This window comes from Rhyacophila brunnea, unplaced genomic scaffold, assembly GCF_057557595.1.
Source record: "Rhyacophila brunnea isolate RB1 unplaced genomic scaffold, BYU_Rbru_1.0 scaffold_16, whole genome shotgun sequence".
Classification (NCBI taxonomy): domain Eukaryota; kingdom Metazoa; phylum Arthropoda; class Insecta; order Trichoptera; family Rhyacophilidae; genus Rhyacophila; species Rhyacophila brunnea.
In genome coordinates, this window is record NW_028232816.1 from 33,169,861 (window position 1) to 33,185,630 (window position 15,770).

The window sequence follows — 15,770 nt, forward strand, 5'->3', positions numbered from 1 at the left end:
AAAGTTTGGGAAACCCTGAATAAGATAATTTAAATTCTAATTGATTTATGCATTCTACTATTGAGTATACCAACGCGAGATGAATTTTGCTCGATCGCACCATAAAAAGGAAAAGGCTTGTACATTTTGAAGGGGAAGTATTAAACTTTCCTATTTTTATTTCCTTAACCAGCTTACGTAAAAGTTGTTTTCAAATTAACGATGAGGAAGCCCGCGTGACCTCGTCTTATCACATGATTCGTATCGCATCACCCACGGCCTGCCTCAGGATTGAGAGAAAGAGAATATATGATTCCTTACGCTTTAAACTAAGGCGTAGTTTCATCTCACCGACTCTTTGCACAGCAAGAGAATAGTATGACGATGAGTGCCTAAAAGAAGACCATAATTCTTAATTTGTAACGACTCGATGTCTACAATGGAAAAGTGTGGTATACCACTGCCAATTTTGTTACTGCGCAGCCTACTTGAAGTTGGACATGCCTGTACTATAATACTAATCGGACTTAGTGTCCCGGTTTTCCCTTTTCGACATCTTTAGGCACTATGTAGGTACGTTCACCTATGGTAAATGTACAACTGATAATTATAGTTACTAACTACGTTTATATGAATTACCATTATCTTAAACATGCATAGCACCTCAAACGTTAAAACACAAAAACCTATAAATAATAATGCTATTTGATGAGAATTTCATGTAGGATCTACTAATTGAAATAATCGTAAGTAAGTAGAAGGCCTGTAGCTTAATCGTGGATATACGGGTTCAAATCACGTGAGGCGTCGTATTTTTTTCAAATGTGATTGTTTCTAGTAGGTATATATCTGAAGTGTTTTCATGTTATTTATGTTCAATATATTATAAATGTTATATTCTCAAATCTTGTGAATTATTCGTTGAATAAAAGAAATGGTTTATTAAACCATTATCTTAGTATAATAGATTTTTTTAATCAGATTTCTATTATATTTAAATATAATTTGAGGCACTAACGACAAACGTTCTTTTACCCTCGTCATATAGGTATAGGTCTCGCGAGTATACGCCTATTGATGAAGACGAAGACCTCATTGTTCTGGGTCAAGGGACTTAAAATCTTTTAAATTGGAGATTATCTCTAATAAAAATCCCAATTTTGCATTGATCATAAATAGACATACGACCACAGATATTTACAATACTTTTTCTCACTACATAAGTAAAATAAAAAAAAAAAATATTTAATCATTGGTGTTCATATTATTATTATATAGAGTGTGTACAAAATAATATATGCTACCGTTTTAGCTACGTTCCTTCTCGTTATCTCGTAGGTATATAATATATTATGTTCAGTGCGGCCAGACGAGGAATAAGATGAATGGACAATATTTATTCACTTTTCCAATTCTGCCGAGTCAGTGGGCAAAAGAATTTCGGCAGCTTTCAGTCAGTCAGTCACTCAGTCATTCACTGACTAAACTTAAATCCTCTTTCACGGCCCACCGAACCGGACGTGAGCCAAACCGATTTGCTCACGCCCCGGAAATCGCATACGTACCTGCAATACATTGTTATATGTATTACATATTATAATATATATATATTAAAAATAGTATAGGTAATATAGTATTATTATATTTTGACAGGTCACCCCGTTGTTATATTGAAGTAAAAATTACAGTCATCGTAAATATGCGTAGTATTGATGATTTTAATAATCATTATCATACATCGTGGTACAGTAGTTAAGGCACTGGGCTCTCACCCGGGGTTCCGGGCTCGATTTCCGGTGACGTCACAATATAATATTATGTATGTGGTTTTCTCAAAGCCTGGATGTTTATGTAATCATTTCGCTACTACTACTGTACTATTGTTTCACTAAACTACTGTCACTGGGTCCTTTAATCATCAATATGTTAAATAAATTCTTATTACCTACTTAATAATCTATCAATTGCTCATAATACAGGTTAGAATCGGAATGACGAAGTGTGTGACATTTGTATTGAAATATGGTAGCGTTTTTTGCAAGTGGACTGTAATTTTAAGGATGGTGTGGATTCCGTTCCGGTTCTAGGGTGGGGGCGATGTAACAGAATGCCAGAAACTGACCTTTAGGATGATTTATGATGGCTCCGTGGTCTGGTTACTACGTTCACTCAAACCGTAACAGGCTTAGTCACGAAGGCCGAACAGAATGTTTTGAATCACTCGATAGTTAACGCAGCGCGGCAGCACGCACTCGTTCGTATTATTTAGCTGACTAAATGTTCATTGCAGTCATTATATTGATTATCTCTGTGATCCCAAATTTGACAAGAATTAGGCATTTTATTATTCAAAAAATGGGCAAGATTAATTGATTGTTTGAACATGTACCTAACCGTTTTTTTTAAACGGTACATGTTCAAATACGCTCGTTAACATCATTTTACTCCCTACTTCAATTATAGTTTGTCAATTTATGGCTATGGCCGTATGTTGTAGCTTAACCACTAGGGAATGCCAAAAGAAATGGCGTATTACAAAAAAACACTACCTTATTCTTAGGTCAATAATTATTATAAAGCAATGATTATTCGTAGGATGTTTATCACACGTAAATGGTCAAAGACATAGCTTATAATGAGTATCTTTAGAATTATCTTCAAATGTGTTAATCTTGCCCATTTTTTGAATAATAAAATGCCTAATTCTTGTCAAATTTGGGATCACAGAGATTATCAATATAATTTTTTATCGTAAATATTTCACTATAATATTATACTGATGGTTATATAAATGCGTTTAAAAATTAATAAATGTAAAAAATCCTAACACCACTGCACATTTATGTACTGAAATATGACTAAATTCTAAAATATTAGAGCGAGAGGTTTAAAAGAATACTATTTTATGTAATAAAAATACTTAATGCAGTCATAAAATGTTAAAAATAATTATAAAGGATAATAAGGCTTCAAAATTATATAAATAGATTATCTACAACGTTGAAGATATGTCCAGGATCATGCTTTGAAAATATAACAAAAGCTCCATTTTTACCTACGCTGAGCATGTTCCCCCTTAAGTCATAAAGCAAATCCCGCTTTAAATTCTTTGGTGACTGGCTTCACATTTATATATATATATATCTGCTTGATACAGTCATTACACAATTTAATAAAATATGTTAAACGTTAGTAATAGTTTTGGAACAATGTTTTTGTTAATCGTATATTTTTTGCAAGAAGTTTGTTTCAATACCTTTCTAATAAAGTTCTACAACTTCAGGACAACTTTGTTAATCAAATAACGTAACTTTATATATTAAAATACCTGTCTATATTTTCATGTGAGTATTAGGTACAACTACTAACATTAAAATTATTAATTATTAAAATAGCCAATATTTTTGGTAGATTTTTTTAAAATATGTTATCGGTTCACTACGAATTTGGTTTGTGATTTGTTTGATTGAATATTCTATCTACTGATGCTGTGAATACTTTTCGAGAATCTTATTAATAATTTCTCACGAAAAGAGAATTTAGTTTTTTTCGTAATATCTTGAGATGAAAATTATTCTCGACCATGGCCTCTTCTAAGTACGCAGTATCAATGGCTCATAATATTTCTCCAAAACATGTCCACAGTGCAGTGACTTATATCGTCAAATTATAATTTATTTTTATTTGTTTCAGGTACTGATTGACAGCTTTTCCTGAAACTGGACGACCCATTGAAAAAAAACACTCATCATATTTTCAAGGTAGACATTATACACCAATGAACGATAATATCATGTATTGATGTGTTATATATGTATTGACATAGGTACTATTAAATATGTGCAAACAATACACATGAATTAATTCTGCTTATTTTACTTAGCATTAAAACTTAATTGCAGTATCTCAACCAACAATACTGAATGGTACCTTAATTATTTGCAAACACAAGCAAATGAGTATCTTATAAATATTGCAAGTCTTTATCATTATTCTTATCACGTGTTAATTATTCAAGCAACTTTAACGTACACACAGTATCTGCATAAAACAAAACTGAATAATTTCACTGATCATACCTACTAGGTTTAATTTACCCATTGTACAAACTGTATTATCATTAAGCATAAAGGATTTTTGATAATTTTCGGTATTAACAAGAAGCAAGAAAACAGTAAATAGGTATTTACTGCAAATAAGCTTCCTATAACGCACGATTGAAGAAAAATAGCCACCCCAAATTAAAGAATCTTATTTTAGTTATAGGTACAGGTAACCCCGTTGACAATAATATAGTTTTGCAACAAACTGAGTTGTTCCGCGTTGCAAATGAGAATCTACACAGTTTATCCTGCTCGGCCAGTCTGCGCTTGTTATGTAAAAAAAATCGAAAAAAACTCAAATAATTCGATCGTACGCGCGTGATTTCTCTGATTATGACGATTCCTGCTACGTATGTGGCACATGTCAAAATAAGTGGGGGACAAAAAATGTTCTTATTCCCAGGGATCGTAATGAACGAGGGTTCCTGACAGCAGGTCTTGAAAAAAATTCTAAATTCAAGTATTGAAATACAAGAAATACTAAGTTGGAGAGATATGGATTTACTGCATTACTGCTTAGTTGGGAGGTATATTGTTTTCTTCGAAGATTTAATACAGTATTATAATTTATGTTACCAATAAATCAATTAAAACAAGATCAGTCAATCTTTCGCAGCTAGATATAATACAATATTTTCTTTATAGTCTAAATCAGTGATTCCCAACAGGGTCCGCGAGACCCTATGATTCCCCGACAATTCGTAAAAGCATTTAAAGTTGAAATCATTTTATTCATAGAGAAAGAAATGGTTAACGTTGCATATTTTTAAACAATGAAGCATTTTGAAATTTCGCTTAGGGTAGTGTCATGAATATTATTGCCACGGTTTTTTTGGGGTGGGAATTTTTGTAGCAGCAGGGAATGAAACGTCGCCGCCTACTACGCACTGATCATTTTATTTTTAAGTGCACGCTAACGTTATAATTAAACTTAGGAATAATTTATTAATACATTACTGATTGTTTACGCCTGCCCATTAATTTGTAACAAATATGTAAACACGAGTATGAAACTTCGTAATGTAATTTACCCTTCCGCACCTTATTATTTGTCAGCCAGCTGAATTCTTTCCAAGATTCTACGGAATATTTCAATGGTTCGGCCATACAATAAAATTTTGCGAATCACTGGTCCAAAGTGTCTTTGTTATTAAAAATATATATCAAAATATTTACTCGGATTTCTTCTTTTTAAATGTAATTTCGCAGCGATTCATTTCCCTAGTGCGTGTGTAAAACTTTCTTGAGTCTTTTTTTTAAATTAAATTTTTATAATATGATATTCGGGGACTTTTGCGTCAAACGTAGTCCTCAGCGGCAGGTTTAAAAAAGTACTTATTCAAACATCTATTTTAATATTTCTCGTGTGACATAATACTTTTTTTTAGCTTTTCCTTTATGAATAAAATGTTAACGTTATTATAAAATAATAGCTTTCAGCAAGTAAGTACCTACCAGTGGCGAAGATTCCATGCTAGGCAATTATTTAAAACTTACCTTATTCATCATTTATGGCACTACAACCTTTGGTGGGTCTTGGCTTCCTTCAAAAACTTCCTCCATTCTGGAAGATCCAGCGCCGACACTCTCAAATTGTTTTGACCAAGCATTTCTTAATAAATATGTATCTGAAAACATTAAAAAGAAAAATATTTTTTTATTTTAAGTCAAAGATAAACTTACAATTGTAAAAAATGTAATAAAATGTGAATTTGTTGAATCGGACCGCATCTTAATATTACTTATATTTTATGGTCATATTTATTATTAAAATTTAGTTTATTAAGTTTTCTAAGAGATTTTTGACTAATTCATAGTTTTAATATTTTTATATCTATTTTATAAAACATAGATTTTTATAAAAAATATAAATGTGTATAACTTGAAATCCTTTTTATTTATATAACACTTTCAAAACAACACTTGTGTAAAAATGTATGTAAGTGCGTGCCAGTGCTTTTTGTGACCTATAATTGTGTGTGAATGCGCCATCTTCAGACTCGCGTATTGAAATAGTAAGTATGTATGTAAAACTTGCGATTTTTATCTCCTGCAGAGCCTCTTGAAAAGCTGTCGACGCCGCGACCGTCGAGTGGCGTCCCCACGCTTCTGTTCGCCCCGCGAAGCCTTTTTCATACCATTCAAGAGCGTTGATTCATCGACTGTGCGCTCGGTGCAGTGGTGTGCTAGTTTATAATGTCAGCGCCAGTCGATAATATCAAGTAGAAATATGTTTAAAGGCTTGTTTAAACGGGCTTAGTACTGGTCGTTAGTACTCACTAGTCGCACTAGCAAATAAACTACTTAAAACGTTGAATGTCGTTTTTCTTGGTATTTAAAATGTTATCAAACTGATGCTGCCATCCCGTAGCAAATTTTGAACCATTAAAATTTTAAATGAACATTGTCAGCAAAAACTGCACAAAATCACTAGAACAACAATGAGGTTACTTCACGTGTACCGCGCTGCATTGACACCCGCATGACCCATGTTTTTCTCATTGTCATTGTTTTTTTTAATAATTTTTTACATGCTTACACATTTTCGAGTTATGTCGAAGTCGCGTGGTCTTTTATTATTTATTATCTATAGTCAGCAGGTTGGGTTCTGTTCAAAATATTATCTATGGATGCAATATCGCAAGTACTTTTAACAGACGCACACGTAGAAACTGTTAAAATAATTGAAATTAGCATGAATAATAATTCAAAATACTGATACTTTAGAGTTGGCACTCGCCATTATTGAATTTATAGAGATGGTCTGATCATTTAAAATATTCTGAGGAATAACGAAACCATAGACTAACTTTGTCGCCGTACTGGCATGTGACAGTAGGTGACATGATCATAACGTATATATTGATTAGTACTAAGCCTTAAGTGCTACGAATTGACATGAAATTTAAGCTAATCGTAGTCATAATCGCTGAGAACGTCGGAACACTCGAAACGTTTCATCGTAGTGTTTTTTCTTAACATCATTATTAGGTTTACTATCCATGGCCCCCACAAGGGGGGACTGACAGGGCTCTAGCCTGGGGGCCCGGCGAGGCGAGTCGGCCAGATAAGTGAGGTAAACACACATTACAAATTTGGTTTAATAGTAAAAAAAGTCGCCTGCGCTATTTTCCTTCAATAATAATATTATTTAAAGTTATGTGGTTGTACGATTCAATTTTTAATTGTGTATCCAATACTCGATATCTCCATAATTCAAATGGATGTATTAAAATATACAATAAAACACTAAACATACACATTAATTTTACCACGTACCTACAGCCTGGAGGCCCGCTTCACGGTGTGGGGCCCATGATACCATCAAATGCAATCGGTATACTAAAACTAGCCTCAATACCATCAAGAATTGACTGTTTATACTTTGACTGTTTGGGGTCTGACTATGTGTGAATTTGCAATGTTCTTCAGCCTCCACAATACCATAAAAGTGCATATGAAATATTAATTAAAATTAAACAAACTATCCGTACCTATAGTACCTACCTACTTACTAAATTCACATTATTTTATAATTATTATCAGAGCAGGTTTTGTCCACTTACCTTGGGCTTAGATATTCGTTATCAACTAATACAAAAATAAATATTTGACAGCTACCTAAATATCTATATTATGCAAACAATTGCAGAAAACTTATTATTTAACAAGAGATGATAACTAAATAAACATAAGTACTATTGTACTCAGTACCTTGTACTCAGAGACAATAAATCATTTAGAAATGTATTGTCTTATACATTCACTAGGTTTATAGAGTTTATTTTATTAAGTAATATATATTTTTTACACCAAAAGTTGACATTCACCACCAGGTGTTAAATTTATATATTTGAAAAATATATAATGTACTGAAGATCTACTTTTTTCCAGATAGTTTAATTATAATCAGGATCGGTTTTTTCCACTTCAATGAAACATCTTCAATGAATCTAAATCTCTATATATATAAAAATCTCGTGTCACGATGTTTGTGGTCGAACTCCTCCGAAATGGCTCGACCAATTTATAAGATTTTTTTAATGTATATTTGTTAGGTATGAGAATAGGTCAACAAGTATATTTCATACCGCTAGGTGATTAGGGTATCTCTATCCAGAAAATTTTTCTTTAATTTTTTTGACAATTTTTTTTTGTATTTTTTTTTATTATTTGGCATTTAAAAATATCTTTAATACCAAATTTTCACTCTCCTACCCCCACCCTTCCATTTTTTAATCGCGATTTTATTATTTTTGTATGAACAAATTTAACCGAACCGTCGTTCGTATTTCAAACATAACGAAATTATTTATGTTGTTGAATGACAGATGGCGCTACGTCCGAGAAGAATTCAAGAGAAGCGTTGCGTCATTTTGACATTTCATTCGGCATATCACAACGCAGTGCGTGCAAAATTTTATACGATTTATTTTAATTTATCTATTTTTATGTGCGTGTATTACAGTGCACAATGCCAGCAAGACGCAAGGGAGGCCATTTGGGCCGTCGAACGAATAAAGCAACAAACATGCGGAATAGTAGAGCAGAAAGAACAGACGAACAAATCCAACAAGATAACAAAAACGTGCGTGTAAGCATGTCGCAATTGCGTGCATCCCAATCACAAGAGGCACGAGCTGAACGAAATCAAGAACGACAATTGGAACGGAGCCAAGCGCGCCGGTTCGTAGTTAACACACGCAGAGCAAATGACCGACAATGCCAACAAGTACATCGAACATTTACATCCGCTTCGTTTCTTCGTCTCGCATTCGAGTACGAGCCAGATATTGAATATTCCGCTCATCCGAAAGTGCTGATTGGTGCTATGGACAAAGAATGTCCCCATTGTCATGCGCTCAAATTCAAACATGAGTCAGCCGGGATGTGTTGCGCATCAGGAAAAGTGCAACTACCAAAAATTGAGATACCACCAGAACCATTGAACGGCTTGCTCATCGGCACGGTTCCAGATTCAAACCGGTTCCTGAAGTCCATTCGCACATTCAATCCATGCTTCCAAATGACTTCGTTCGGAGCAACAGAAATAGTTCACAATACTGCGGCAAATGGTCAACAATTCCATTCTACGCTCAAAATCAAAGGCCAAGTATACCACAAAGTAGGCTCATTGCTGCCAATGCCAAACGAACCACATAATTTTTTACAAATCTACTTCATGGGCGATGAGGACATCAATCATGTGGATGCACGTTGCGGCTACAATAGCCTCAATTCGCCTAATGCCAGGCGCATCGTCGGCGAACTGGACGCCCTGTTGAATGAGCACAATGAATTATTGATATTCTTCAAAGCACACATGCACGAATTGCAAAGTGACAATCACGCTTTTGTCATCAATCCTGATAAAACACCAGCTGGAGAGCACGTGCGTCGATTCAATGCGCCTGTTGTTGACGACATTGCTTGAATCATGGTTGGCGACCGCACATCGACGCGAGAAATCGTGATTCGAAGAAGAAACAATAATCTGGAGTTCATCGCTGACACACACCGTTCATACGACGCTCTCCAATATCCGCTAATTTTCTGGAAGGGACAAGACGGATATTGCATAAACATTAAACAACGAGATCCTGTCACAGGTAATTCATTCATTATGAACATCATTACTCATTTTGAATTGAGAAAATGAATGGTTGGTGTTTCTTTGGTTTTTATCGGCAGTCATCGTCTACAGCGCTCCATTCCTCTTTCTGTCATAGATCCCATCCCCACACACTTACGATACATTCATTATTTTTTATTTAACAACCAAAATATACACTAGAAATAATTTATATGGCAGAACAACGTTTGCCGGGTCAGCTAGTAATACAATAATAATATAGATCTACTGAGAAATCTCAAACACAACATTATTTATTAAATATACCTGTGGAAAACTGTATCGTCTTCGGACAATGAATATGGCGAGATTGGTTGCAGAACCAAACTGGCATGGAGTGCATTTGGGCGCCTGCCTGAAAAGTATTCATTTTTTTTTTAATACTGTGAACATTACAAATTATAAATTTAAGACGTTCAGAACTTGACATTTAAAAAGAAAGAAATATTATTAAACAGTAAAGACGAAATAAATATATGCAGAATACAAAAAAAAACAGTATGAAAAGTAAAGTAAAAGGTACCAAAAATTATAAATTATAAAACATGGAAACACACCGAATGAGCTAATTGGACCCTATTTTTAGAAATTATAAAACAACGCCCACCTTTACTCATACTCACGTAGGTGGAATATAATATCAACATCCGAAGCGATTTGGTTGAGTCATTGCCCTCCTAATTGGCATCACCGATGGCAGGTTAGTTCTGCTCCTTGGGAAAACAAATAACTGATGCTCCCGATTTCTAAAATAGTTATCAGGGACACACAAATCAATATTATTAAGAATGGCGGAGTTCTCATTTACATCACGTATAAGTCGAAAAAATTCGTGGCCAAATATTGATATCTTCTTGCATTTAAACTACAGTATGCAAGCATTCCTAAGAGAAAGCCAGTTGGATAAAGCCACCGATAGTATCCATATAATCTCAAATAAAGGAGTCCCAAAAATTTCTTTTGAACTCGCTCCACCATATTTTCAAAGTTGACCTCCGATTGTGTTTTAAGCGTGTCCAACCCATGTGTTTTACTAAGGCTCACGTATGCATGTGAAACATGTACTCTTAATGTAAGAGACATCCAAATATTACGAGTAGTGCAACGTAACGTATCATGAAAAGGTGCATGTTGGACATAGCGCAGAAATATCACAAAAGAAACCAATAGATAAGGAAGCCGATAAGATTACGCGGTGTGATAGACTGATGGAGTCTGCTAAGCAGATGAAATGGTACTCGTAATGTGTTGGGCGAGTGGACTAAATGCCGGCAGGAACGCCCTAAAACCTGCTGAATAGACGAACTCATAAATTTCGGTGGATTTACGTGGCAGCAAAGAACTTGTGACCGAGAAGAGTGGAGGGAGCTAGGGCGGCCTTCATCCAGCAATGAATCGACTCTGGATGATGGTGTGATGATGGAAAATAGTTACATAAAATTCTAATATATTCTCCGTTCAAAAATGTATCAATTAATTTAATTGATACATTTTTGAACAGAGAATATATTTATTTATTATTATATAAGCAATTTGCTTAAGGGGGGACGTGCGCCGCGTAGTTCAAAATGGAGCTTTTGTTCTATTTTCAAAGCATGATCCTGGACATACCTTAAACGTTGTAAAATCTACAATGTAGATAATCTATTTATATAATTTTGAAGCCTTATTATCCTTTATATTTATTTTAAACATTTGATGACTGATTTGATGGCAAGATTAACACATTTGAAGATAATTCTAAAGATACCCATTATAAGCTATGTCTTTGACCATTCAAGAGTGATAAACATACTACGAATAATGATTGCTTTATAATAATTATTGACCTAAGAATAAGGTAGTGTTCTTTTTAAATACGCCATTTCTTTTGGCATTCCCCAGTGGTTAAGCTACAACATACGGCCGTAGCCATAAATTGACCAACTATAATTGAAGTAGGGAGTAAAATGATGTTAACGCGCGTGTTTGAACATGCACCGTTAAAAAAAGTCGGTTAGGTACATGTTCAAACACGCGCGTTAACATCATTTTACTCCCTACTTCAATTATAGTTTATCAATTTATGGCTACGGCCGTATGTTGTAGCTTAACCACTGAGGAATGCCAAAAGAATTTTGACCCACGCTGAGCACGTCCACCCTTAAAACCAATTGACATTAGCATAATAATTGTATTTAGGTACTTTGCATACAATGAATTTTAATATTTCATGCAAGTTATGAGGAATTTAATAAATCATCACGAATTAGAAGTCAATTGTATCAAAAGAAACCCTTGATTCTTGTAAAACACTACATACAAAGTACTTCATATTGTGTTTTATTTTAATCGGCAAAGTCTTTTCATCAATAAAACATAATTTTAAATAATTACAAGATAGTTTTATATACAACGTTTTTAAATTTTCTGTTGAATCATATAAACTCGACTTGACTAGCTTAAACGATCAAAAAAATTTGTACTTGATAGAAATACTGAATAATGAAATGTCATATCATATTGATTTCCTTAGTAACGCACGTATATATTATTTAATAATTTAGTTGCTAGGACCCCCTAGCAACCAATAATGGTATCGAAATAACTTTTCATAAAAAACGGAATTAACTGAAAATGAATTCAGTTCTACTTAAATATGGCTAAAATGCATTAAAAATGCATTGGCATCGTGTTCTGATATATTCTAAAAGTTTCAAATGTCTAGCTCGTCGGGAAGTTAGTTAACAATCGATTACAAGATTTGTACCGGACAAATAAGAATACGACATAAGAAAAACGTTGTAAAATATAATATAACCACTCAGACTTCCACTCATAGTAACACAGGAACTTGTAGTCGGGCAAACGACTCACGACAATGACTTATTATTTAATATTCAGTCTTTGAAAATGTTTTTAACAATCCGTTTGATAATATATTTTTAATTAATATGGAAAGCCACTGGCGTCGTTCAGGTTCAGACTGAGCGCTCGTACACCTGATTGCAATATTCTTCGTTGCACAGACCTGCTTGATTGTAGGTAAATTAATTTGCTTCTTTCACCTTTGGCGGGGTTTATCTCGCCATTCATGCAAACGAGACTCCGCTTTGCAAAATGATGTGAACACTTTTACTTCATCGCGTATTGCTATGAAAATTGCCTTAGTTATGGAAATATTGACTTACTACTTGTATCAAAAAGTTCTGTAACAGATAATGTATTAACTATTAGTCAAAGTTCAATGAAACCCCATTACAAAAATTCAATCAGGTAATGTTGCGAAATGGTTTATTTTTAAGCTTATATGATTTAAAAAAGCTGATGCAATACGCTTTATAAGTAATACCTATATCAGGGATGGCGAACCTTTTTACGTACGCGTGCCAAAATTCCAAAAATAATATTTTTCAACTGTCCGACGGTGCCAAGCAGTTTTTTTATGCCGAATTTTTTTTTTAAGTTTTATAAAAAAGTAGTTAATAATTCTATTAAAAAGGTTTAAAAATTACAATATTGAGTTATTGATATTCTATCTTTCACCGTATTTCTAGCCGAAAGCATATCTTTTATTCATTAAATATTTTTTTCCTTGTTTTAAAATTACTCAAAGTAAGCATTTAAACCATTCTTCTTTCATATTGTATTCTCCATCACTAAGCGGTTTTCCATTTTTAGAAATTATGTTTGAGGTAAAATAACAAGCAGTTATTATATTTGAATGAGTGCCGATAATTAAGTTTATAAGGTTTTTTGATTGTATATGTTTATTTCCCCGATCCTAAGGACCGACCTATGTAATCGTATGATTACATCAAACGTAATGATTTGCCTGCAATTTTTTATACAATGCGATTTGTCATTATTTATGCATGAATTTCATCGTTTCCGTTTGCGCATCGATTGGTAGGTACCTGAACATATTATGAAAAACCGAAGAAAATACGCATGGCTATATCGTCATTATTTTATAATATTATATTATATAATAAGTACTTAGGTAGGTATATATTTATTTGTAAAACTTTTTATAAAAAAAATATTTTTTTTATATACTTATATAAAAAAGTAATATTTCTTTTCACTTCAAAATGAAACATTCGCGTGCCATGCAAAATCATCTCACGTGCCATAGGTTCGCCATCCCTGACCTATATTATAATACTACACTTAGTCCGATTACGGCAGTGTTTTAAGGTGAAATCTCAATTAGAGATTGGTTTCATACAATTATAATCAAATCGTCCACGTGGTCGGCCTAAGATATTATATTTTCTAGCATCCAACAACCGTTGTGAAGGTAAGGTATTGCTCCGACGTGAGGAAGTAAAACAGCGAGGAACCAATCACCTTGATATTTCTTTTTCAAAACTAGATTGTAATATGGGTGTTTCATAATAATTATGGATCAAGTTCAATTTTCATAAAATTGGATTTGTTTGTTTCAGTGGCTAGTTAAAACAGATTTCTATATTGTGTGTTGGCAAGTGAAGGCATCTTGTTTGAGATTAAGCATTATGGGCTTACGGTAAATATCGAACAGTGTATGTGAAAAAAAAATGTATGAAATCAAAAGATAATAACAATCTATCCGGGTGGGGTTTGTAAAATTTTGATTTTCCTCCTATAATGTAATAATTATTGTGTAGCTAATTTTATCTACGTTGAATATGAAACTAAATTCATGTGTATGAAATATAGCTGGTCTTGAACTTCTTTGTTTCGTTACCTACGGATTTTCTTTAAACATGCACTCTTCGCCACTGCTTTTTATTACAACAACTTTATTAGGCCGTATTCTTATTTGTCCGGTGGTTGCTTATCCAGTACAAATCTTGCAATCGATTTTTAACTAACTTCGCGACTAACTACATTTGAAACTTTTAGAATATAAATCAGAACACGATGCCAATGCATTTTTTTAATACTTTTAGCCATCTTTAAGTAGAATTGAATTCATTTTCAGTTAATTCTGTTTTGTATGAAAAGTTATTTCGGAAGAAATCCGTAATCCAATCCTATATTATTGGTTGCTTCTGGGGTCCTAGCAACTAAATTATTAATATATATGTGCGTTACTATGGAAATCAATATGAAATGTCAAAATGACATTTCAGTATTATTTCTATTAAGTACAAATTTTTTTGATCGTTTTACGCATTCGCTGCTGAGTAAATAATGAGTTTTTAATTAGCACCTTTAAAATGCACGTTAATTACATCGATCGGCCGCCTGGTCATTACGCGCATGTGCGTCTTCAGCGTCCAAAGTATTAAGCTAGCCAAGTCAAGTTTATATGATTCAACAGAAAATTTAAAAACGTATATAAAAAGTTCTTTTTATCTTGTAATTATTAATGATATATTATTATGGTCAAATCGTCAATATTCGCTACGCATACAGCCATAATAATCGATGATTGATGACGATGTCATAATCTCTCTCCTCCTGTGTTTGGCAAACATCGATTTAATGACTAATCTGTAGATAAAGCGATGAAATTAGTATGTGTTTAATTAATGACTTTCAAAATGTCATCTGTAGATTTTAATTGGATGTTTGCACTCGTGAATTCATCTGCGCTCTCTTGATTAATCAACTCATATAATTCAACAGTGGTTTGTTACCGTTGCACCCACATTCGCCGAGCTATGAATGCACAATAATTATTATTATCAGAGTTTACTTCATTTGGTATCCTTTGATTAAGTAGGTATTACTATTGAAATTTATCGAAATTCGTACAATTGTTTTCCACTTTGGTAGCACTCATGGTTTCCACATACAGCTGTTGCGATTCAATATATGTCAAAAAAATAGTTTTCAATACACTTTCCTCATTAGGGAAACATAACGTTAAAAATGAGAGTTAAATTTTGTATTTTAAAAGAAGATATGTTCAGTGCTTTCCAAACTTTATGTGCTACGCCCCCCTTTTAAAAAATATAATCTTGACGCCCCCCCTTTATTTCATACAAGATTTTTCATACAGACACGGTTTGAAATGGTAATAAATATATTAATACAAAAAATAAATAACTTAATTACCTACAGAATAATAACATGGTTTTACT

General features: G+C 33.4%; 1 protein-coding gene across 4 annotated transcripts in view; it reads left to right on the top strand.

The window, feature by feature from the left end:
* Positions 1–15,770, top strand: part of Dg (Dystroglycan) — a 428,114-nt gene that overhangs the window by 275,439 nt on the left and 136,905 nt on the right. For 2 of the 4 annotated variants that reach the window (XM_085943732.1, XM_085943734.1), the window contains one exon: positions 3,673–3,740. The exons of the other annotated variants lie outside the window; for them this stretch is intronic. The gene's annotated coding sequence lies outside the window, so the exon portion shown is untranslated. The remainder of the gene's footprint in view (positions 1–3,672; positions 3,741–15,770) is intronic. 4 annotated transcript variants of the gene reach the window in all.